Source organism: Aulostomus chinensis, chromosome 1, assembly GCF_037954235.1.
Source record: "Aulostomus chinensis isolate RoL2024-O1b breed Wild chromosome 1, RoL_Achi_v1.0, whole genome shotgun sequence".
In the NCBI taxonomy this organism is placed as follows: domain Eukaryota; kingdom Metazoa; phylum Chordata; class Actinopteri; order Syngnathiformes; family Aulostomidae; genus Aulostomus; species Aulostomus chinensis.
In genome coordinates this window covers 42,731,408-42,758,024 of record NC_141320.1, presented here as the reverse complement: position 1 = coordinate 42,758,024, position 26,617 = coordinate 42,731,408, and the positions used below count along the sequence as shown (strand labels likewise).

At 45.9% G+C, this 26,617-nt stretch overlaps 1 long non-coding RNA gene across 1 annotated transcript in view; it reads left to right on the top strand.

The window, feature by feature from the left end:
* LOC147271727 (uncharacterized) overlaps window positions 1-26,617 on the top strand; it is a 145,505-nt gene that overhangs the window by 34,273 nt on the left and 84,615 nt on the right. The gene's annotated exons all lie outside the window — the stretch shown is intronic.

The window sequence follows — 26,617 nt, the reverse complement described above, 5'->3', positions numbered from 1 at the left end:
AACCAGCTCAGTTGGGAGAGCCTTAGACTGAAGATCTAAAGGTCCCTGGTCCGATCCCAGGTTTCAGCAGAGGAGCAGCATTGACTTTACTTTCCAGTGGAGGAACTGCAGACATGAAGGAAACTAACATCTTGTCCTGTGCATTCTTGTGACATTCAGGACATTTTTGGAGCCTCTTGTTGGATTTTGCCACAGAGAATCAGAGCCAATCAAAAGCATGGAGGACTTTAACATGGAGGACTGAACAAGTCAAGAAAGCATCAGTTTGACCTTCACGGGTGTTTCTGTTCCTGTCTCAATGCTGTAGAAAGAGCCTGAGGAGCTCAGAGGGTAGAGCATCAGACTTTTAATGTGAGGGTCCAGGGTTCAAGTCCCTGTTCAGGTGCTGTGGAGGTTCCAGTGTTTGACAACATGGTACTGGATGAAGCTTAGTGTTGAACAAACTGTCAACATCAAAAGTAGAAGTGTTCTTGTCTTGCCACTGTGAGACTGTTGCTAGGAAAGTGACCAATAATAATTTCATGTGGCATGCAATTAACAAAAGACCTACATTGATGGTCGAGGGGGGCTGGAGCCTATCCCAGCATCTACGGGCCAGAGGCAGGGTTCACCCTGGACAGGTCGCCAAAACCATTCACACTCACATCTACAGTCAATTTAGAGTGTCCAATCAGCCTCATCCCAAATTACATGTCTTTGGACGGTGGGAAGAAGCCGGAGTACCAGAGAGAACCCACGCATGCACGGGGAGAACATGCAGATTCTGCACCCGAGCCTGGACTCAAACCCAGAACCTTCTTGCTGTGAGGCCACAGTGCTCACCACTGCACCATCATGCTGCCGTGGTCTCATATACTTTTCTAAATTGTGTTTCTTTCATGTCCTCCTGAGATCAAAGACAGAATTCTAGCTACTGTCAAAGCCCTGATGGCATCATCAGGAATTCTGACTTTGATCTGGAGACTCTTGCTTTAATCTGAATTTGATCTGACTAATGTTTTAGTTTAGGTTGCATGACACCGACCACCTCATTTCTCCTGATGGACTGGTGACCTGTCCAGGGTGAACCCTGCCTCTTGAACAATGTCACCTGGGATCGCCCCCCCCCCCCCTCCATGACCCTAAAAGGATAAGAACAGAAAGTGGATGAAGGGATGGACTCAACACTGAAATCAGCTGATCTGATCCACATTCTAATGTTTCCTGTCCCTCTTTAGGAGTCAGTGAGAATAGTAGTGTATATAATAATGTATATCCAACCTTGTAGTATCTTTCCAAAGCTTTTAGTATTTCTTCTTGTTTCTACTTGTAGTTTTAGTGTCTGGATCTTTTCTTTTGATATCCTGCTGTCTGCTCTTTGCTTTTGGAGCTTCCTTCAACAACTACCAGGCCTCCTGGGTACTGTAGGAAACATGGTCAAGTTCTTCTGACTTCTCCAGGAACGTCCTGCTCACATTGGTCTGTCTTCATTTTGACTCCTCCCACTGCCACAATGACCAGCCTTTATACTCTTGGTGACTGGGGCCCTGGTTGCTGCAGGCCTCAACACCAGCCTGTGGTTGTGAGCAGGGCAGAACAGAACTGACAGTATCTCCCATGCAGGACCTGGGTCAGCACCTGGTGCCAGCTGGGGCAACATCCTGGAGTTAATTCAGCCTGTAGAACCAGGTGCTGGTTCCTTCTTTTACCAGGCAGGAACGGGCAGCAGATCCAGGATCAGTAGGTGAAGATGTCTGCTTTGACTGGTAGGAGGAAAGAGAGCAGGAGAGCTGGTCAGAGACAAAGACAGATCATGAAGAAGGAGTGCTGTATTCTGCCAGCACATGCTAGTGACAGTCAGAGATCAGGAGTCTCAGCAGGGAAAGATTCATATCTTCTTTCAGAGGACGATTGGACGTTCACTGGAAGACAGTGAATGTTTGAGGGTCAGAGGAGAAAAGAGGACAAGTGCACCTGTTGTGTGTGATGGGGCACCAGCATGGAGGAAGTTGTCAAACATTTTGAGCGAAAAAGCGTGAATCTTCAAGTAAAGAATTAAAATGATTTAGTTCACAATGAGGTCTCTGTCATAAAACAAAAGGAACAACTGACTCCCTCACCATTTCCACCCTCTTCAACAGATTCACATTTCAAAACAACCAGGTTTATTTTGTTCCCTTCTTTCAGCAGAGGATGGTTTTGATCCATCCACCTCTGGGTTCTGGGCCCAGCACGCTTCCTCTGTAAATCCATATTTTGGGTTCTGGCTTGTTCTGCTTTTCATTTTGTGTTTGTATTAAAGTTCTATTGCTGAAAAAAAGACTTTTTTGCCTTTTTAAAAACACACACACACACACACACACACACACACACACACACACACACACACACACACTACAGCCAAGCATATAGAATGATACAGTCTGAGGTGGTTTTGACTGGTAGGCACCAGTGTGCACTGTTTGGCACTGAAGTCAGGTGACTGAAGTCATCCAGTCACGTGACTGAAGTCATCCATTCATGTCAGTGATGTCACTCTGCAGGACTGTCACTGCCGTCTCATTCTAGAAAAGAATCCAGACTCCACCTGTGGCTCCATGATAACTGATGGACCTCTGGTTGGAGGCTGGACGATGATGTTTGGACTGGGGGGGTTAAGATGGTGGGGCTGTTTCAGTTCTAGTGCTGAAGGCTTTCACCATGACAGTCAGACTCTCCTCTGTCCTTCATGGTCCCTCAAATGTGCAGTGTGGACCTCACACACTGAATTTAGCCTGAAAACTCTTCATGAACAGCAGGAGACTCAGAGTCTCTGTGGCGCTCGGCTGTTAACAGAGAGGCTGGTGGTTGGAGCCCCCCAGGGACCAGGACCAGGCTCTACTGGTGCTGAGGACTCTGTTGATCAGCTGCTGAGTTGCTACTTGATGTCAACATTGGTCTGTTTCATCCTGAGTAGTTTGATCCTAGCAGAGTCGCTGCATCGATGATCTGAATGTGGACGGACAGATTGACCCTCCACAGCAGACGCCTGTCACAGATCTCTGGATGAGACACTTTGAGGTAAAGCCAGGTTCTGCCAGTCCCACTCACATGTTTCAATCACATGTTCAGAGATGGGTTTGTTGTTCCTGAATCCATTTCTTATTTTCTGATCACCTTGTGGATTGTTCATCATTCTCCTCATCACCATACTTTAGGTTGCAGTACGAACACCTGAGTTAGTCTGGGGTTGCAGGAATCATACAGCATCCAAATAATAGCAGGCTGAAACATTTATTTAAAAGAGTTTAACATGGTTACACACACACGCACACACACACACACACACACACACACACACACACACACACACACAGCCTTTCTTTGGTATAAAATGGTCTGTCACGTTCTCTCACATTGCACAACAACACAACAAACAAAGACGGCAGGTCCAGTGTGGTCCTGATAAGACCACTGGATTGCAGGGTCCCAGTATCACTGGTGACAATGGTTTTACCAGCTGGGACCTTGGACAAGAACTTCTCAGAGGAAACTCATCATGGAGGCTCAGTGAAGAAAACTAGACCTGAGCTGCCTGCTGGAACCTAGCAGGTGAAGGACAGAGCTCCACCTCTTTAGAGACACCACCACTGTGGGCTCATGTTGGCAAAAGAAGTGGGTCAGTTTTTGACACACACACACACACACACACACACACACACACACACACACACACACACACACACACACACACTTGGATATATATGCCTTTAACTGCTTCAATTACTGCAGGAACCAACCAGAACCATCCAGAACCTGAACCTCTATATCTGATTCTGGGTCTGTTTGTTTCCATAGGCTAGCACACGGCACAGGTCGGCCTGGTTTCAGAAAGTTTCTTGGAATCCTTATTATCAATAAAGTATCAAATATTTTGCATAATAAATGCATGCATGGCCTCATATTTTGCCATTTTAAAGTGCTTTAAGTTGACGGTGCCCACCTGTCGTGTCAATGTTTCTATGTTTGTCTGTTCTGGTCTGAATGAAAGAGGAGGTTTTCTTGGTCATGTGACGTGGGTGAGAGTTCAACTAGAACTTCCTGCTTCAACAGGATTTTAGTTTGTTGGGATTTTGTCAAAGCCACCAACCAAACCTCTGAGTGGTGCAGATGTCTGCTGCCTCCTCAGAGCAGACTGGAGCTCAGCCTCACTCACCTGTGGGAGCCCCAGCAGAGCCACCGTGTGATGGAGTTTCAGTTTAGGATCCAAGATGCTGGGTTTCATTGGTGTTTTGTGTTTTTAGGCCTCCTGGCACCGATGAATGAATGAACCATTGTTCCAGAGGGAGCTGGTGTCAGGTCAGTCCCTGTTTCTACAAGACCTCCTGCTGCAGAGCCACATTGGGAAACATCCATCCATCCATTTTCTTCCACTTATCCTGTTTAGGATTGTGTGTGTGTGTGTGTGTGTGTGTGTGTGTGTGTGTGTGTGTGTGTGTGTGTGTGTGTCAAGTCAAGTCAAGTCTCAACAAAGTTCTCTCATGACTCTTTACTAGTAGAGCAGGTCCAGCACCAAACTGCTTCAATGAACCTCCACCCAACAATTCTCCATCAGCAGCATATCCTGCAACAGTGGTGATGAAAACCTTCCTTTTAACAGGCAGGAACGTGGAGAAGATCCAGGATCAGTGGGGACGGCCTTCTGCTTTGACCGGTTGGGGGGAAAGAGAGCAGGAGAGCAGGGCAGAGACAAAGACAGAGAATGCTCTCCTAAAACAAGGACTGTTCAGTCAATGGTAGAGCAGAGTGGAGCAGAGGAAGCGTGCTGGGCCCATAACCCAGAGGTCGATGGATCAAAACCATCCTCTGCTAGAAGAAGAAAAATAAAATAAACCAGTGTCTTTAGAAATGTGTGTCTGTTAAAAAGAGGTTCATAAGGATTGTTTCTTCCTCCAGAATCACCAACCATTGTGAGAGTAAACAACAGTCCACTTTCTGACTGAAGCAAAAGTAGACTTCAAAAGGTTTTTCTGATTCAACATAGCAGCTAAATTTCCATTTCCATTTCCTGAACAGGACAGGTTAAAAAAAAAAAAAGGGAATGACATGACCAAACTGGGAAACATCGATCCATCCATTTTCTTCCACTTATCCTGTTTAGGGTTGTGTGTGTGGGAGGGGTGAGGGGGGTGGGGTGGGGTGGGGGGTGGGCTGGAGCCTATCAATGTGAAATATTTGAAATTCAGATCCCTCTTCTTTTCACAATCCTGCTCCAGCAGAGTGGCTCAGCAGAAGAGAGCTGGGCCCAGAACCCAGAGGTCAATGAATTGAAACCATGCTCTGCTAAAAGAACAAATAAAATGAACCACAACCAGGCTCTACAATCAGTACCCCCCCCCCCCCCCCCAATCTGGGAGCAAAGGTTTGCACCTACAGCTCTTAAGGAGCTTCCTTGGGCCACTGTCCCCTTTTGGCTCCACCCCCTTTAAGGAAACCACCAGGAAGAGGTGAGGACTGACCGTGACGACTGAAACTGCCACATTTACATGAGACAAACTTGACAAACACAAAATACCAGGCCTTGCACAGTGATTCCCACTGACTGACACTGGGGTCTTCATTTTCCACAGGCAGGATGGCCGGTCCCCCTGTGCTTCCCAGGTCCCTCCCTGGAACACATGGCATAGAAAATGTTTCACTTGTTTGCTGATTCAATAAACCTGACCATTAACATGTGTGTGTGCCTCTAATTTACATAAACTGTTCATACCAAGACAAATGCTACCTTCAATTAATCATTGATGTCATGGAACCCTTGGTCTCCATTACATTGGTCAACCAGAGAAGCTTCAACTGGTGACGCTCATTAAACCATGCATGAAGGTCAACCTGCATCATCTGCTGTGCTCCTGAACAGGGGAATTAGCTCAAATGGTAGAGCGCTCGCTTAGCATGTGAGAGGTAGAGGGATCCATGCCCTCATTCTCCAGTGTACTTTAACTTGTTCTGTTGATCAGAAGAGCTGCTGGGTGATGAATGCTGATGTTTGTCCACTGCTGTGATAAAGTGTCCCCTGTTACTGAGATGAGGATGAACACCTGCTCAGGTCAAAGCTGCAATGAAGTCAAGTCATCACCCTGGAAAGCACCAAATAACAAAAGTTACACTTTACAAGTAGAACAGGTCCAGTTCAACACTCCTTAAATGAATTTACACCCAACAATTCTTCATGAGCAAGCACATCCTAGCTTAGGCCCAACTTTTCTTGGCGCTCTCCCAGATGCTTGGGAGCTTCTGGGGGAGCGCTAGTTGGGCCTAAGCTAGGAGCTAAGCTAAGGTGGTCCGCACCAGCCAGTGAGGGTTGGCTAGCTCTCGCAGCTGTTGGTGCAGAGCCGCTGCAGGTCCAATTCAACCTCGCTAAGCCTCACCTCCAACACAACAAAAAAACTACATTTAACACACTTATCAGTATCACTAAAGGAGGCAGAGGAGGAACAAAACATGTGGCACTCTGAGCAGGAGAGAGGAGAACAAGAGGGAGAAGCCATCGTTAGCTTAGCGTGTTTAAAAGGCAGAAAGACTGTTGCTACCAGAATGATGGTCTTTTAAACTTCAGCCAAATAAAGCAATTAGGTATTAATTTTTGGTGGGTAATTAGTCAATGAAATAAGGAATTAGCAGGGAGGATCACACTTTAGCGAGCACAATGAAGCAAGGCTCTACGTTCAGCAACACAGAAAAAGGAGTTGAGGTCACACGCTTCCTGCAACCAAGGTCTAAAATCCAGGACGGACGAATGGCAGGACAACAAAGACAAAGACACAAGAAACAGAGATAATAACCTTAAACTCCATAACAATCACAACAAATATAACCATACAGAACATATATAACAAATATAACAAGAAAAGCATTAAAAGATATGTCACCTCTGGTCAAATACCCTGATTTGCATTTATGTCTGTCAGCATTTTCATTTTCATGTTAAAGCCTCCAGAATGAGGCGAGGGGTCAGGGGCAGTTTTCTGTGTTGTCTGCAAACTGAATTACAGGAAACCTGAACTTCCACTGTCAATGTATCCAATTGATGAATAACTGTTTGATCTATGCATAGATAACTTGTAGTGATTGCCCACACACTCACACACACACACACACACACACACACACACACACACACACACACACACACACACACATTTTGTGAAACAACTCAGGAGTCATCAGGTGTTTTACTCAGAGGGATTCATTCATGATAAATGAGCATGGAGGAGACCCAGTAATCATCAACACAAGCGTCACATGAGCAGGTCACCACCCACTTTTATTGATTGGTTCTTGTAAGAATCACTCCTAACGCCATCAGGGTGTCATTTTTTGTCCTGCCCTGTCTCAACTGTTGGAGCACAACTACAGCCTGAACTCTGCCACTACCTTATCCCTCCCTAACAACCTCATACAGACCCACTATCTGGACTAGCCTGACCCCCCTGACCCTCATCAGTCACTCCTAGTGCCTCACACTGGAGGGAATAGGAGCATCTGTGAGCTCTGACTGTTGGGATGCACATCCATGTGATGGAAGAGCTGTTTTAAACAGGGAATCATTTGACCTCTTGACCTGTGTGGGCCGGTACAGAGGGACGATTCCATCATGAACAATAACATTACTAAACAAATGGGTCTTTAGCTTCTTTCTAAAGGTGTCCACAGCTACCTCATGTCCAGTGGGAGAGCATTCCAGAGTCTAGGAGCTGCAACCTGGAAGGTTCCCTCTCCTTCAGTGAGGCTGAATCCCTGTGGTCAGGGAGGATAAGGGACCCCACAGGTATCACTAAAGTGCTTTAGACTGCAAAGCACTCAGCTAATCAAGCTGGGATCAACTGCTATGGTGATCAAGGTATCATCATATATAACAAACAAAGAAAACAAAGTTGAGGAAAAGCACACAAAGAAGAAACTATGAACATAAACAGAGCATCTTCTACACCAGATGTCACACGGCTCAGTAGACCTCTGGTTTGACCCGTAGCAGGTCCAGTCTCCAGGGTGCCCCCATAATTCTGCTTTTCAGTTGCAGGACATGCAGCAGAATCCCGTCGCTCCTCTGCAGAAGAACATATGAGAGCATCTGCTTGCTCTTCTCTGGCAGGACGTAGGGGAGAGTCTGTTTGCTCTTCTCTGGCTGGACGTAGGGGAGAGTCTGCTTGCTCTTCTCTGGCTGGACGTAGGGGAGAGTCTGTTTGCTCTTCTCTGGCTGGATGTAGGGGAGAGTCTGTTTGCTCTTCTCTGGCTGGATGTAGGGGAGAGTCTGCTTGCTCTTCTCTGGCTGGACGTAGGGGAGAGTCTGTTTGCTCTTCTCTGGCTGGACGTAGGGGAGAGTCTGCTTGCTCTTCTCTGGCTGGACGTAGGGGAGAGTCTGCTTGCTCTTCTCTGGCTGGACATAGGGGAGAGTCTGTTTGCTCTTCTCTGGCTGGATGTAGGGGAGAGTCTGCTTGCTCTTCTCTGGCTGGACGTAGGGGAGAGTCTGTTTGCTCTTCTCTGGCTGGACGTAGGGGAGAGTCTGTTTGCTCTTCTCTGGCTGGACGTAGGGGAGAGTCTGCTTGCTCTTCTCTGGCTGGATGTAGGGGAGAGTCTGTTTGCTCTTCAGAAGTTTGCTGGACCTTCACTTGAAGGTCATGATTTTCCTCTTTCAAACAGCTTTTTAAATCATGAGGATTTCCCAGGATTTCCCTCTGAGCCCTGTTCCTTTTCTTCTTTTGTGTTCTCAGTGCACATCGAAGACTCTGAACTTCACCATTCAGACTGTCACACTTTGTGGGGTCCTGGTCCTTCCTTGATTCAAGGTGGGCCAACTCAGCAGTGAAGGTCTCTGTCTCCTGAGATGCAGTAGAAACTCGTCTCCTCAAACATCCATTTTCTGCCTGTCTCTCCTCACTCTGGGATCTCAGCTGTTCAAGAGTCGTCTTCTTCTCAGTGAGTTCTTCTCTCATTTTGTTCTTCTCTGCCTGGATGGAGTTGAGCTCACACTTGAGGTCACACTTCACCTTGTAAACCATCTTCACCTCAAGCTGAAGATTGTGGACTTGTGTGTTCAGGTCTCTGATCTGAGTCTGGTTCTCCTCCCTCACAGATTCAAGGTTGCCCACCATGGCACACATGTTCTCTACCAGCTGATATGCAATAATCTTCTCTTTTCCAAGACTAGAAACCTGTCCCCACAAATTCTGGTTTTCTGTCCATCTCTTGTCACACAGAGACTGAAGCTGATCAAGAGCACTTTTCTTCTCAGTCAGGTCTTCCTCAAGACATTTCATCTCCACCTGTTCACTCTCCCTCAGAGACTGAACGTGGGTCAGCTCTTTTCTGAGCTCATTGTTCTCTCCATCAACCTTCCTCCCCTCACACTGAAGACTGTGGATTGTTGCGTTCAGATCTTCTATCTGAGTCTGGTTCTTGTCCTGGACCGTTTTGAGGTTGGCCACCACAGCAGTGAGGTTCTGGAGCTCCTGGATTGCTCTTTTATTCTCACGTTCAAGAGTAGAAACTTGTTCCCTCAAATTCTGGTTTTCTGCCTGTGTGTTGTCACACAGAGACTGAAGCTGCTCAAGGGGAGCTTTCTTCTCAGTCAGGTCCTCCTGCTCTGTCAGCCTTAGAGATGGAGGAGCAGGATCACATTGACCAGGATCAGTCAGTGGATAAATACAGCTCCTACTGAGATCCACCAGATCTCTGAATGCTCCAACTATACAATCCAATGGAGTCATAGCCTTCTGTCCTGGGTTGATCTGAAGATCTTGAGCCAGACTAAATCTCCTGGAACTGTCAAGTGTTTAAAGAGCAAAACTGCCCCATAAATGTGGAGTCTGGATTCTTTTCTATAATGTGACGGCAGTGACAGTCCTGCAGAGTGACATCACTGACATGACTGGATGACTTCAGTCACATGACTGGATGACTTCAGTCATGTGACTGGATGACTTCAGTCACATGACTGGATGACAGTGTAGATGCCAATGTAGAGGTTGGGGAAATAGTCTCTGAGAATCCAGCTTGAACCAAAGCCCTCCTTGTTCTTCAAAAACCCAAACAGCGATCATCAGTCTCCCTGAAATCCTGTACTTGGGTTCAGTGTTGCTGTTCCATTTTGCAGCAGCAGGTGTCGCTGTGATCCCAGGTTCAGTTCAAGAGTCCCAACTCCAGCTCATATTGGTGACCTCAGTGGCAGGGTAAAATGGTGCTTCAGTGGATCATGTGATCAACTCATGTGTGTCCTCACTGCTCCACGGGTCTGTCAAATGTTCTGTAAAATAGTTGGACCCAGCAGAGCTGCTAGATTAGGAGTTGATGGAGTCGTTGAAGCCCTGACTTCTGGGTCTCACAGTCTTTTTACTCTCTTGGCTCCACCCACACAGGGCAGGAGAACATCCTCATAGAGAGTCAGTGTTTTTCCATGTTTAACCCAATCAGCTCTCAGTGGTTAAGAACAGGTGAGTTAGTGAGTGTGGTTCGTTCTAATCTGATGTCCAAGCTGCAGGGAACAGCAAAGCCAAACAGTACAGAAGCCTTTCAGCATTCATGCAGACTGGAAAGAGGCTGAAATGCTCCCTGCTTCTGGAAGGAGCAGAGATGGAGCCAGAAAAAACACAGAATTTACCCAGACTCTGATTTGAACTAGCAAGAGACTCAAGCTGGTCATGAAGTATGATTGGCTGCCTCTTCGTGATGTCATTCACACACACCCGTATAATCAGGATGTGAGCTGAGGGGTGGAGATTGATGAGTCCTGGAGACGTTCAATAATGTCCACAACTTTGGCACCAGGAAGACAGCAGGTGATGGCACCTGGGAGTTCAACAGACCTGATGATTGAACCACCAATCACAAGGATTTCAGCCTCCATTGTAAACAGAGAGTTTAGATGAGAGAGAACCTGCTGTCAGCCTCACCAGTCAGGGCAGTGGCAGAGGCAGCAGAGTCGAATGAAGCAGGACCACCTGGCAGGTCTCAGCTGGAGGTGATGTCATCACTGGCCTCAGTCCTCACCAGTACTCTGCCGAGCAACAGGGACGATGGAGAGAAACCAGTAGAAGCACTCTGAGAGTTGGAGACAGCAGGAGGAGAGACACCACGACAGAGATTCCCATGGGAAACTGTTGGATCCACTCAGGACTGGCTGGACAGACACAGATCAAAGACAGAATTGATGATGATGTCATCAGGGCTTTGATAGTGTCTTTATTTGTACCTAGAATTCTGTCTTTGATCTCAGGAGGACATGAAAGAAACCCAATTGAGGAAAGTAGAGGACAACATTCAGCTTCATTAGAAACACTTGAACTGTTGAACAGTAGAATTTGTTTGAAACAGTTTACAACACTGAGTGACAGGATTGAAGAGGGAAGGTTTTTCTACTTTAAATTTAATTCTAACTTTAAACTGGAGATGAACATTTTTAGTAGTTCATATTCTAACATACAGAGGAAGTCATGTCATTCCCTTTTGAAGAAAATAAAAAACATGTGAAGCTCCTCCCCCCAGCTCCAGATGGACAGACAGACATGAGAGTGGCCAGGAAGCAAAGAAGTGTTGTGCTCCTCTCCAGTGCTCTGGTGTTGTTGTGCTCTTCTCCAGTGCTCTGGTGTTGTTGTGCTCTTCTCAGCTCCATCATGAAGACCTGCTGGCACTGGGCGCTGGTGGAAGTTTGCAGGTCTCACTGGAAAGTCCTGAGGCTCCTGCCACTCTGAAGCAGGCAGTTGCTCCCAGCCAGCCCACACTTTCACTCTCTGGTGTAGGAGTGAAGAACAAAATCAGAATCAAGAACCATCACTCTTTCATTGGGGCTCCTTTCTCCTTGTTCTGATCCAGAAACTCAACAGCTTCTATCATTGATTTGACAGGAAATGTTGATGACACACTGGGATTTTTGTTCTCCTGCTGTCACTGTCAAGTGCAGCTTAACATGAGAGGTAGCAGGATCATTCATGTGTTCATGTTTCCAGCAGACAAGGAGGAAACCTGGGAGGACTTCAGTGACTTTGATCACTGGTTCTCACTTCAGGTGTGAAAGCTTTTGTTTATGAAGTTTGAACGGAGCCAGGAGTTGAACCTAGAATCTTCTGATCCAAAGTCAGACGCGTTGTCCATTGCACCACCAGACCTACAGAGGGGAGGGGCTTCTACAAAAAGAGTCAACATTTGTATGAGAGAAAATTTCAAAGCTATGGTGGCATTTTCTGTTTTTGTGCTGTCTGCTTTTCTAAATATCAGGTTTAGATCAATAAATAAACACTGGGACACCAAAAGAGAAAACAGTAATTAATAAAAGATGATAAACTGTTTTTTAATAAACATTTATTATGTAACATGAAACGACTGACTTTTTAAGAAGAAAATAAGAAAGAGAACCTGCATCATCACAGCCATGAAGACCTCAACATGGTTGAAGAGAAAGTCTTGGGGTGGATTCTTGTGTTTTGCAGCATCCTTGATGAGTCTGCATAGAAACATTGGTGTTGTGGACCAACATCCACCATGAGTGGAGCTCAACCAAGAAGAGCAAGAGGAGAATTTTTGTGGAGGAGCTGGGAAGTTCCCTGGTCAAGCCACACACTGAGGGAAGGGAACGGATGCCCCGAGACCCAGACGCTGCAGCCTTGCTCAGACACCTGCAGAGCTCAGCAGCACTCCATCCATAACATCAGCAACACAGAGAGCATCCACACCAGCGTCCTCCTCAGCAGCCCTGCCTCAACACCAACCAGAACAGCCACAGCCACAACCCCCTCAGGACCTGGTTCCAGAAGAAAGAGGGTCAGGACTGCCCAAGCAGTCAGGACAGCAGGACGGACGGATGGTGCTTCAACTGCAGGAACATCTCTGGAAAGAACACACAGAAGTGACACACAAGCATCTGAACTTTAAACGACTCTTACTCTGTTTTTGTTTTTTACTGGTTTTGAACCAGTAACTGGTTTCTGTTGGTTTGGTTTGCTTGACTGGTTGTTGTTTGTTGACCTTGCAAATCCATATTTTGGGTTCTGGCTTGTTCTGCTTTTCATTTTGTTTTTGTATTAAAGTTCTGTTGCTGAAAAAGAGACTTTTTTCTCTTTTTCTTGAAGTAAAAATATGAGGGTCTAAACTGACCCATAACACCATGGGTGTTCCAATAGTTAATGATATTCAAATGAATACTAAATCAAACCAATCCATGTCAGAGATGTGTTCTAACACCCTCAGTAATGGTCAGGAAACACAACAACCTTTGGTTCATTTCTAGGATTTTCTTGAGGTTCATTTTGCCATTTTTTTAACTGAAATTGAAGATTTAGTGACTAAAAAAAGGTCCAGAGGCCCACAACTAAATATTCAAACCAATATTTCCATGGATAAGGAAGCCTAACAAGGTCACCAAGAGATGGAAACAACTTGGAGGATAGAAAATTGTTTTAGTTTATTTGACAGCTGATTGAAGACGTGGGTCAAAACTGACCGTTCACATAGAGATGGGAACAGGAAGCTGACACAAGAGGAAGGTTCCAGCTCTGAAGAAGGAGTTTGATCAAAATCTTGAACTGCCAGTAGAAATATCCTTTTGTATGTTGACCTTTGTTGACAGAAGTCACTTTAGCTTGGCAGTGACAAGAATGGCTGCTAGCTTGACAAAGAACTGCACAAACCAGGTTCAAGCTGGACTTTGGACCCTGGTATCTGCAACGACTCCATCAACTCCTAATCTAGCAGCTCTGCTGGGTCCAACTATTTTACAGAACATTTGACAGACCTGTGGAGCAGTGAGGACACACATGAGTTGATCACATGATCCACTGAAGCACCATTTTACCTGCCACTGAGGTCACCAACATGAGCTGGAGTTGGGACTCTTGAACTGAACCTGGTATCACAGCGACACCTGCTGCTGCTGCAAAATGGAACAGCAACATTGAACCAAGTACAGGATTTGAGGGAGACTGATGGTCGCTGTTTGGGTTTTAGAAGAACAAGGAGGGCGTTGGTTCAAGCTGGATTCTCAGAGACTATTTCCCCAACCTCTACATTGGCATCTACACTGTCATCCAGTCATGTGACTGAAGTCATCCAGTCATGTCAGTGATGTCACTCTGCAGGACTGTCATTGCCATCTCATTCTAGAAAAGAATCCAGACTCCACATTTATGGGGCAGTTTTGGTCTTTAAAGACTTGACAGTTCCAGGAGATTTAGTCTGGCTCAAGATCTTCAGATCAACCCAGGACAGAAGGCTATGACTCCATTGGATTGTATAGTTGGAGCATTCAGAGATCTGGTGGATCTCAGTAGGAGCTGTATTTATCCACTGAATGATCCTGGTCAATGTGATCCTGCTCCTCCATCTCTCAGGCTGACAGAGCAGGAGGACCTGACTGAGAAGAAAGCTGCACTTGAGCAGCTTCAGTCTCTGAGTGACAGCACACAGGCAGAAAACCAGAACTTGAGGGAGCAAGTTTCTACTCTTGAACGTGAGAATAAAAGAGCAATCCAGGAGCTCCAGAACCTCACTGCTGTGGTGGCCAACCTCAAAACGGTCCAGGACAAGAACCAGACCCAGATAGAAGACCTGAACGGAACAGTCCACAGTCTTCAGTGTGAGGGGAGGAAGGTTGATGGAGAGAACCATGAGCTCAGAAAAGAGCTGACCCAGGTTCAGTCTCTGAGGGAGAGAGAACAGATGGAGATGAAATGTCTTGAGGAAGACCTGACTGAGAAGAAAAGTGCACTTGATCAGCTTCAGTCTCTGTGTGACAAGAGATGGACAGAAAACCAGAATTTGTGGGGGCAGGTTTCTAGTCTTGGACAAGAGAAGATTATTGCATATCAGCTGGTAGAGAACATGTGTGCCATGGTGGGCAACCTTGAATCTGTGAGGGAGGAGAACCAGACTCAGATCAGAGACCTGAACACACAAGTCCACAGTCTTCAGTGTGAGGTGAAGATGGTTTACAAGGAGAAGTGTGACCTCAAGTGTGAGCTCAACTCCATCCAGGCAGAGAAGAACAAAATGAGAGAAGAACTCACTGAGAAGAAGACGACTCTTGAACAGCTGAGATCCCAGAGTGAGGAGAGACAGGCAGAAAATGGATGTTTGAGGAGATGAGTTTCTACTGCATCTCAGGAGACAGAGACCTTCACTGCTGAGTTGGCCCACCTTTAATCAAGGAAGGACCAGGACCCCACAAAGACTGGCATTCTGAACGGTGAAGTTCAGAGTCTTCTATGTGCAGTGACAGCACAAAAGAAGAAAAGGAGCAGTGCTCAGAGGGAAATCCTGGGAAATCTTCATGATTTAAAAAGCTGTTTGAAAGAGGAAAATCATGACCTTCAAGCGAAGGTCCAGCAAACTTCTGAAGAGCAAACAGACTCTCCCCTACATCCAGCCAGTGAAGAGCAAACAGACTCTCCCCTACGTCCAGCCAGAGAAGAGCAAGCAGACTCTTCCCTACGTCCAGCCAGAGAAGAGCAAACAGACTCTCCCCTACGTCCAGCCAGAGAAGAGCAAACAGACTCTCCCCTACGTCCAGCCAGAGAAGAGCAAGCAGACTCTCCCCTACGTCCAGCCAGAGAAGAGCAAACAGACTCTCCCCTACGTCCAGCCAGAGAAGAGCAAACAGACTCTCCCCTACGTCCTGCCAGAGAAGAGCAAACAGACTCTCCCCTACGTCCAGCCAGAGAAGAGCAAGCAGACTCTCCCCTACGTCCAGCCAGAGAAGAGCAAACAGACTCTCCCCTACGTCCAGCCAGAGAAGAGCAAACAGACTCTCCCCTACGTCCAGCCAGAGAAGAGCAAGCAGACTCTCCCCTACGTCCAGCCAGAGAAGAGCAAACAGACTCTCCCCGACGTCCAGCCAGAGAAGAGCAAGCAGACTCTCCCCTACGTCCAGCCAGAGAAGAGCAAGCAGACGCTCTCACATGTTCTTCTGCAGAGGAGCCATGGGATTCTGCTGCATGTCCTGCGACTGAAAAGCAGAATGATGGGGGCACCCTGGAGACTGGACCTGCTAGGTTTCAAACCAGAGGTCTACTGAGCCGTGTGACATCTGGTGTAGAAGATGCTCTGTTTATGTTCACAGTTTTTTCTTTGTGTGCTTTTCCTCAACTTTGTTTTCTTTGTTTGTTATATATGATGATACCTTGATCACCACAGCAGTTGATCCCAGCTTGATTAGCTGAGTGCTTTGCAGTCTAAAGCACTTTAGTGATACCTGTGGGGTCCCTTATCCTCCCTGACCACAGGGATTCAGCCTCACTGAAGGAGAGGGAGCCTTCCAGGTTGCAGCTCCTAGACTCTGGAATGCTCTCCCACTGGACATGAGGACGCTCTGGACACCTTCAGAAAGAAGCTAAAGACCCATTTGTTTCGCAATATTATTGTTCATGATGGAATCGTCCCTCTGTACCTGCCCACACAGGTCAAGACGTCAAATGATTCCCTTTTTAAAACAGCTCTTCCATCACATGGATGTGCATCCCAACAGTCAGAGCTCACAGACGCTCCTATTCCCTCCAGTGGGAGGCACTACGAGTGACTGATGAGGGTCAGGGGGGTCAGGCTAGTCCAGATAGTGGGTCTGTATGAGGATGTTAGGGAGGGATAAGGTAGTGGCAGAGTTCAGGCTGTAGTTGTGCTCCAACAGTTGAGACAGGGCAGGACAAAAAATGACCTCCTGATGGCGTTAGGAGTGATTCTTACAAGAACCAATCAATAAAAGTGGGTGGTGACCTGCTCATGTGACGCTTGTGTTGATGATTACTGGGTCTCCTCCATGCTCATTTATCATGAATGAATCCCGCTGAGTAAAACACCTGATGACTCCTGAGTTGTTTCACAAAATGTGTGTGTGTGTGTGTGTGTGTGTGTGTGTGTGTGTGTGTGTGTGTGTGTGTATGTGTGTGTGTGGGCAATATGTGTTATGGTTGTTATGGAGTTTAAGGTTATTATCTCTGTTTCTTGTGTCTTTGTCTTTGTTGTCCTCCCCTTCGTCCGTCCTGGATTTTTGACCTTGGTTGCAGGAAGCCTGTGACCTCAACTCCTTTTTCTGTGTTGCTGAACGTAGAGCCTTGCTTCATTGTGCTCGCTAAAGTGTGATCCTCCCTGCTAATTCCTGATTTCCTTGACTAATTACCCACCAAAAATGAATACCGAATTGCTTTATTTGGCTGAAGTTTAAAAGACCGTCATTCTTGTAGCAACAGTCTTTCTGCCTTGTAAACACGCTAAGCTAACGATGGCTTCTCCCTCTTGTTCTCCTCTCTCCTGCTCAGGGTGCCACATGTTTTGTTCCTCCTCTGCCTCCTTTAGTGATACTGATAAGTGTGTTAAATGTAGTTTTCTTGTTGTGTTGGAGGTGAGGCTTAGCGATGTTGAATTGGACCTGCAGCGGCTCTGCACCAAATGCTGCAAGAGCTAGCCAGCCCTCATTAGCTGGTGCGGACCACCTTAGCTTAGCTCCTAGCTTAGGCCCAACTAGCGCTCCCCCAGCAGCTCCCAAGCATCTGGGAGAGTGCCAAGAAAAGTTGGGCCTAAACTAGGATGTGCTTGCTCATGAAGAATAGTTGGGTGTAAATTCATTTAAGGAGTGTGGAACTGGACCTGTTCTACTTGTAAAGTGTAACTGTTGTTATTTGGTGCTTTACAGGGTTACGACTTGACTTCATTGCAGCTTTGAACTGAGCAGGTGTTCATTCACATCTCAGTAACAGGGGACACTTTATCACAGCAGTGGACAAACATCAGCATTCATCACCCAGCAGCTCCTCTGATCAACAGAACAAGTTAAAGTATTCTGGAGAATGAGGGCATCGATCCCTCTACCTCTCACATGCTAAGCGAGCGCTCTACCATTTGAGCTAATTCCCCTGTTAAGGAGCACAGCAGATAATGCAGGTTGACCTTCATCATGGTTGAATGAGCGTCACCAGTTGAAGCTTCTCTGGTTGACCAATGTAATGGAGACCAAGGGTTCCATGACATCAATGATTAATTGAAGGTAGCATTTGTCTTGGTATTAACAGTTTATGTAAATTAGAGGCACACACACATGTTAAGGGTCAGGTTTATTGAATCAGCAAACAAGTGAAACATTTTCTATGCCATGTGTTCCAGGGAGGGACCTGGGAAGCACAGGGGGACCGGCCATCCTGCCTGTGGAAAATGAAGACCCCAGTGTCAGTCAGTGGGAATCACTGTGCAAGGCCTGGTATTTTGTGTTTATCTAGTTCGTCTCATGTAAATGTGGCAGTTTCAGTCATCATGTCAGTCCTCACCTCTTCCTGGTGGTTTCCTTAAAGGGGGTGGAGCCAAAAGGGGAGAGAAGCCCAAGGAATCTCCTTAAGAGCTGTAGGTGCAAACCTTTGCTCCCAGATGGGGGAGGGGGTACAATCACAGGCAAGGTTCATTGAATGATTATGCATGTGGATGTATTATTGAGTTGGTGTAGTAGTCTGGAATCATGTATATATTTAGTCAGGTTAAGTTGTTGAGATGGTGCTGGTTTGATGTAAATATTGATTGTAGAGCATGGTTGTGGTCTCACCTCCACTCTATGGGCCATCCATCGTCATCTTCTGCTTATTCCTTACTAGTAAGGGTTGCGGGGGGGCTGGAGCCTATCCCAGCATCTACGGTCGAGAGGCGGGGTTCACCCTGGACAGGTCGCCAATCCATCGCAGGGCCAACACACAGAGACGAACAACCATTTACACTCACACCTACGGTCAATTTAGAGTATCAATCAGCCTCGTCCCCAAATTGCATGTCTTTGGACTGTGGGAGGAAGCCGGAGTATCAGAGAGGACGCACGCAGGCACGGGGAGAACATGGAGACTCCACACAGAAAGATCCCGCGCCCGAGCCAGGACTTGAACCCGGAAACTTCTTGCTGTGAGGGCACAGTGCTAACCACTGCACCACCGTGCAGCCCCGCTATGGGGGCTGGTCTGTCTAATTTCCTGCAGCCAGGAGGGAATTAAAGGCAGTCAGGGGTTTTTAATGTAAGTTGATGGTGTCTCATGCAATCTCTTTCAATACTCCAGTGGTGGTTTAAGTGAAGAAAAACATGGGTTAGTCAGTAGGACTCTGTGTGTGTGTGTGTGTGTGTGTGTGTGTGTGTGTGTGTGTGTGTGTGTGTGTGTGTGTGTGTGTGTGTGTTTGTGTGTTTCCATGCAGACTTTCCCTTGTGACAACAGATTTGATTTGGAAACCATCTCATCTAAATCTCCTCTCCAAAAACCCTCTTCTTCAACTTTGTACCCAAGTTGTCTCCTCATCAGGCACCACAGTATCCAGTAGGTTCAGGTAAAACAGTCATCAGTGATTAATGTTCATGTTCAATGATGAGGTTTTGATTTATTCTTCCAGAATCATCTGAACAAACCCTCCTCAACACAGTGAAGCCTTCATCTGACAGGAGGAGTTTCTTCTCCCAGTGATTCCACTGACAGTGAAAAGCTTCGTTCATCAGACTGGTCTGATAGGATCAACTACTGGTTGCTCTGGAGTGGAAACAGCAACCTGTCAGGAAACATTAGTCAGATCAAAGCCAAGATTAAAGCAAGAGCCTCCAGATCAAAGTCAGAATTGATGATGATGTCATCAGGGGGCTTTGATAGTGTCTTTATTTGTACCTAGAATTCTGTCTTTGATGTCAGGAGGACATGAAAGAAACCCAATTGAGGAAAGCAGAGGAGAACATTCAGCTTCATTAGAAACACTTGAACTGTTGAACAGTAGAATTTGTTTGAAACAGTTTACAACACTGAGTGACAGGATTGAAGAGGGAAGGTTTTTGTATTTTCAGTTTAATTCTAACTTAAAACTGGGCATGAACATTTTTAGTAGTTCATATTCTAACATACAGAGGAAGTCATGACATTCCCTTTTTTTTAACCTGTCCTGTTCAGGAAATGGAAATTTAGCTGCTATGGTGAATCAGAAAAACCTTTTGAAGTCTACTTTTGCTTCAGTCAGAAAGTGGACTGTTGTTAACTCTCACAATGGTTGGTGATTGTGGAGGAAGACAAAATCCTTATGAACCTCTTTTTAACAGACACACATTTCTAAGGTTCATTTTATTTTGTTCTTTTAGCAGAGGATGGTTTCGATCCATCGACCTCTGGGTTATGGGCCCAGCACGCTTCCTCTGCTCCACTCTGCGCTACCATGGACTGAACAGTCCTTGTTTTAGGAGAGCATTCTCTGTCTTTGTCTCTGCCCTGCTCTCCTGCTCCCCTGCTCCCCTGCTCTCCTGCTCTCTTTCCCCTCATTTAGTCCTTGACATGATCCATGCTCTACAGCTCTGTGGGTGGAATGAAGACCTGCGTCTGCTCTGCCCGTGCCGTCCTTCGTCTCAACCTAAATTGTTTGACCCACCTTTATAATGATCGGACTCGCTCCCGCTGAGCGTGCCAGGCGTGCTCTCGCAAGGTTGTTTGGTTCCAGGGGACATTTTAGAATTCCAGTCCCCAACCTTGGCTGTTCTGAAACTCTTGAGTTCTTGTTAAGAGCTGGAAATGAGCTGCAGCAAGAACAAATACCAGTGCCCAACCAGATCAACTTAATGGCTGTTTTTGTAGTGATTTGATGCCTCATGAGGAGAAAATTTGGGCACAAAAGTTGGACAAGAGTGTTTGTGGAGGGTGATTTTTTGTTGTTGTTGCAGTGTTGTAAGTCGCTGTAACTGCAGCTGAATGATTGAACTTTCTCCAAATGTCCTCAAGATGGTTTCCAATGACATCAGTTGTCACAAGAGGAAGTCTGCATGTAAACACACTCAGGTGTGCCCAGCTATTCTTATGAGAACATTCGATCAACTTCATTCTATATGCAGCCTAACCTTAATCTTAATCTTAATCTTAATCTTAACCAACTGAATCTTAATCTTTATTTGAAACTCAACTCAATCCAGACCTTGACTCTGAAATTCATGCAAGAATGCACAAACTGCATTGCGCTGCATCAGGGCCGGTCTTTGGTCCCCATGAGGACGGGGACTCCTGATCAGTGTTGATGATGGAAATGGTCTCCAACACAATAAAACAAGAAATACACACACGTGTAAACACACACAGTGACCCCGCATGTCGTTTTTTCCCAACTTAAATTTTCATTCATTACCCAGAGCCTCTCAAAAGCCCTGAAGAAAAATTTAATATTTGGAGTTTGAAAGCCATAAATCACATCCATATCATCTCGTCCATCTCAGTCTGACCTCATCTTTGTTTGTTGTTTTTAAAGAGGGACAAATTGGTACTTGGTTAAAAAAGCACTGTGGGAAAATGATCCTGCTTTCAGGGAGGTCTTTGGTGAGTTTGCTAACAATGCAGAGAACCATGACGGTACCAAGCACAAGGCTACTGCCCTCTGCATCACAGCTACACTTTGGAGTCTGTTTGAACTGAATGTGAAGGGTCTGACATCATCACACCAGTACGACAACAAGTGACCGTGAACCAAAGAAAACCTTCACTGATGAGTCCATGGATCTCATTGATCTGTGCCATTTCCTGATCTTCAGGTTCTGTCTTTGATTTCTTTCTTTGATCTCTAAATTCTGTGCTTTGGTTTCCTTGGTCAGTCTTTGAATTCTGGTTCACAATAAAAAAGAACTCCCAGCATATTTCTGCAGACCATAGATAGGGATTTTACCAACTGCACCATCGCAACCCTCTTGCTGTCTGCTGCTGTGCCATTGAAAAGTAAGACAGCCTGGCAGTCAACAAACTGGGCTCAACAGAAAAATGTCAACTAAAGATGGATTAAAGACCAGGAGGAAATGTAACCAACCTACAAAGATGGAGGGGAATTGAGACCCACATGTTTGCCATCCTTGATGAACTGTCCACTGGTGCAGGGGATGAGGTCATGGCCATGATCTGGGAGCCAGTCCTGGATGTTAAATGCCCTGATGATGGACAGTGTAGTGGCAAAATGTCTGGTCCACTGACTGAACTCTGCCACAAATGAGGAACAACAGTCAGCAAGGAGTAGAAATGAAGAGGAGAAATGGAGAGAACAGAAAGAATGAGAGATCATGGAGGAAAGAGGCTGATATTTGCAAGTGTCCTGACTACAACAAAGCAATCTAGAGAAACCATGACCTGGATTACTGAGGACCTCCACTGGCAGTTCATTTCTGTTGATCATAGGGCCATGCTGGGTGAAGCAGGAATGAATCCTGGGACTGAGGTTGTGGAGCAATGGTCACCTTTCCTGCTGAAACTGTCAATTCTTCTGCTTGGTTCTCTCCACAAAACCAGTCCCTTAACGGAGCTCAAACCCCAGTTACAGCTGTGAGAGCCCAGAATCTGACACACTGGACCATCAGGAACAGCTTTGTGCTTTCAAACAACAGAGACGACACTCAAGGACTCAGGGAACGCAGGAATCTCTGGCCTCAGCTGACATGTTGAATTTCAGCAACACTTCATGATGCTGAGTTTAGCAAACCAATGAGAAGATGAAGGAGGCTGTCAACTCCTTCAAGCTCAACATCTCCACTGCTTTACCCAGGAGGTCAGGAGGTCAAAGCAGAACCTGCACCCCCCACCTCTGATGTTTACTCCACACAGAGATGGGGGTCGGTTCAGAAGAGTGAGCTGGACTCTGGGCAAGTCTTTTCATTCAGTCCCTGGTTTAAACAATTGTCTCCACCAACTTAAACATGGGTCTAGACCTGCACAGGTTCCAATCCCTGTCTTGGTCCCAAGGGTTTGTTGAACCAGAGAAGCTCCAACTGGTGAAGGTCATCCAACCCTGCATGAAGGTCAACCTCCATTATCTGCTGTGCTCCTTAACAGGGGAATTAGCTCAAATGGTAGAGCGCTAGCTTAGCATGTGAGAGGTAGAGGGATCCATGCCCTCCTTCTCAGAATACTTCAGCTTGTTCTGTTGATCAGAGAAGCTGCTGGGTGATGAATGCTGATGTTTGTCCACTGGTGTGATAAAGTGTCCCCTTGTTACTGAGATGAGGATGAACACCTGCTCAGGTCAAAGCTGCAATCAAACCAGGGACTCTGAACCTCCCACACAGTGAAGGAGTTTGTCACCAGCCTTTATAATTCCCACCATCCTCTGAATGTGGAGCAACTTGTCCTGCCAAAACTGTCCCCTCTTCCATTCTTAATAACACCTGTCCTGACTGGCAATCACGCTGGGCTGCAGCGGTGAAAGCGCTGAATGCAGCCAGGATACACAATGACTCAATCAACACAGGAATCTGTTGACTCAGCTTGAGAAGCAGAGGGTCCACCAAGACCAGCAGACACCTTCATTCTTGATTCTTGATTTCAAGGGCAGCCCCTTGAGATGCACCATCTCATTTTGGAGGGGGTCCTGACAAATAATGACCAACAATACAACAATAATAAAAGTAGATTCTCAACAAAATACCAAACATTTCAACACAAGGACACACACATCATACACCCAGGTACAGGCCAACAATGTTCCCCAAAGCCCCCCCCCCCCACCACCACCACCACCACCATCCAGTATTATACAAAGTATGATCAGAGATATCTCACTGCAGAATAAGAGTGGGCCTGTGTTCACATACGCATACATTTAAACACCCATCTAAATAAATACTGCTTCCATGCACCATTAAAGTACACAATGCATATTCATACACAAATATCCACATATTTACAGTACAGAGAACAAACAAGAACAAGTAGAGAGTGAATCCTGGAGAGAAAAGGGGAGGTGCATCAGAAACAAGAGCAGATGTTTGAAAATGCTTGATGATTTGAAGATGAGAAAGGAAGAGAGAGACCCAAGTGAGGAGGAAAGGTTGTTCCAATCTGATGGAGCTTTAAATACAACCGGTCAAAGCAGAAGACCGTCCCCACTGATCCTGGATCTGCTCGACGTTCCTGCCTGTTAAAAGGAAGGTGTTCATCACCACTGTTGCAGGATTTGCTGCTGGTGGAGAATTGTTGGGTGTAGATTCATTGAAGCAGTTTGGTGCTGGACCTGCTCTACTAGTAAAGAGTCATGAGAGAACTTTGTTGTGATTTGGTTCTAACAAATAAAAATGATTTGACTTGATTTGGTGCCTCATGAGGAGAAAATTTGGGCACAAAAGTTGGACAAGAGTGTTTGTGGAGGGTGTTTTTTGTTGTTGTTGCAGTGTTGTAAGTCACTGTAACTGCAGCTGAATGATTGAACTTTCTCCAAATCTCCTCAAGATGGTTTCCAAATGATCAAACTGACTTGACTCAAATATGAATGTGCGATGCCCAGTTTCTTTGCTGATTCTAGGCAGACACAGAAACAAAGGATCTCTACACTCTAGGTTGGATTGTGAGCTTAAAGGAACTAAAAGTTGTTTCAAGTATGAAGGGAAATTCAAGTGGACACATTTGAAAATAAATCCTGACCAGTGGAGCTGTCTTTGGGACTCCTACATTCAATAATGATGGGTTCTATCCAAGCACCTGAGCACAAACCTACAAAGACGATTATATCAGACACTGAGAGGACAAAGATTGATGTCTGAATGTGTTAGGACCGGCTCAGAGGGGCAGCAAAACCTGGTAGCAGCAAATCAGCATTTATTGAAGTCAATCATCAACCATGTGAGGTGTGGAAGTCAGTGTCAGCAGTGGAGGAGAGTGTGTGATGTGATGTCAGTGTGTGCTGCATATTGTTGGTGGAAAACAAGGACAAACAAAAGGACAACAACAGGACGCTGGCTGAGCGCAAAAGGGAGACAGACGTCTGGGAAGGTGGGGTTAAACAGGCCTAACTGGGAACACTGGCCTGGTGCTCCCAGTCAGCCTCATGACCAGGCTGCTTCAGACCGGCAAAGACACAAACACCCCCACCAACAGGACCCTCACACAGAACGCTGCATAGGACCCAGGCTGGGGCCGTCACCAGTGTTGCCATAGAAACCACCAGCATAGTCCAGTATTGGGAACATGAACTGTGTTCTAAAACTTTTCCAGACTTCTTGTGGAAAAAGTCAACAGAAGGACAAAAGTCATTTCAGCCAACCAGATATTTGCTGGGACACTGAGTTCATGTGGAGTTTCAATGACAGCTGAGAATCACGCCAGAGGCCTGGATATTCAAAGTCTTCAACTTTTGCTTTGTTGTTCCATCAAGAAAGCCAATGAGCCAGTGAGCTGACAACCAAGAATCAGGTCAGATGGAAAACAACAGACAATAGGAGGTTCTTCTGCTTTCTTGATGGGAAGACAAACATATTTTCAGCGCTGGATCATTAAAGTCTGTTTCATTTCTGATGTCGTGTTCCAAAATAATTGCTCACCTCAGAGGATTCTAAAAAGTCAGACTTTCTCAGTGATATTCTCTTCTCAGGCTTTCAAGTCTTTTAAATTTCCATTTTCCACAAGTGAATAGAAAGTTGTTTCTCCTTTGAATCCAGGATTTAAATCTAGGGTTCATTTCATGAGGCTTGAACCCAGGATGAACAGCACATCATTCAATGACTTGTAGTGACATTCTCCTGTTAACATTCCTAATTATTCATTGAGATTTGGACTTTACGGAAACATTTTTCCAGGTTTTGATGGGCCAGTCCAGCAGGAACTGGGGCTCATTCATGTCGTGGTGTAAACTTGAGCCTGGGTTTCTTCCCCTGCAGATAAATCTGGAGAGCATTTTGTTCAATTCAGAAAAGGTTAGAAGGCAGTTTCTCCAGATGGTCCTGGAACTAGAAAGAGATTTTGTGGTAGGACATTTAGTTTGATGTTGAACCTCTCCTCTCCTTTTCAGGTTACTTCCCTTCCCCTCATCTTTTGTCTGCCTGAGTCTGTCTGTGTGTCTGAAATGCCGCACGAAACAATTCACACTCAAAAAGTACACTTAAGTTCAGCACAATTCTCAATAAATCTCAATAGTCTGCATTCATTCAGACGTTCTACTCAGTTCCTGCTTCCTGCTGCTGAGTTGTTGCCATGGTGACCATTCCTGTCACCACAGCAGCAGCACCGCTCTGTGTGCCCGTCCAAAAAAACCCCCCAAAACTGTGTTGTTTTCTTGTAGCTGTTCAACTTTTCACAATAACGAGAAACAGAAGACTTAATAGACATCAGGACTCTGACAGGGACGACCTCAGCAGAGACTCCTCTGTTCAGAGGAAAGGAGAGCTGAGAGAAGACTTTTTGACATCGTTCTACATCCTGAGGGACGATCGTTTACAAAGTTCTATTGATATAGGACACATAAAATCACACCACATGAAGCAGGCTGATGAACAATAAATCAAATATAAAAATGCTTTATTTTAAGATCTAGAATATCTTGTGAATATCTGGAGCTTCATTCCAGCAGCAGACCTCCTCAGGTGATGACTTCATATTTGACATGTTTACCATTCAATGAGACTCATTGTCAGTCCATTGAAATCTACTGGTGTTCCTGGTGAGTTGATTTAACAACATGAGCTGACAGAATCTACGTTCAGGTAGGAACCACCACATCCAGGGGTCTGGACCTTTGAGCAGGCAGAGCCATCAAAGTAGCAGACTAAGCTAGCAGACGTTAGCATTGAGAAGAAACTGATACCTGAGCCTACTTTTGGGTCTGGTCAAGTGATGACACAATAATATGACATTGTTGTCAGACTGACGCCTGCTCAGCACTTACCAAACACTGC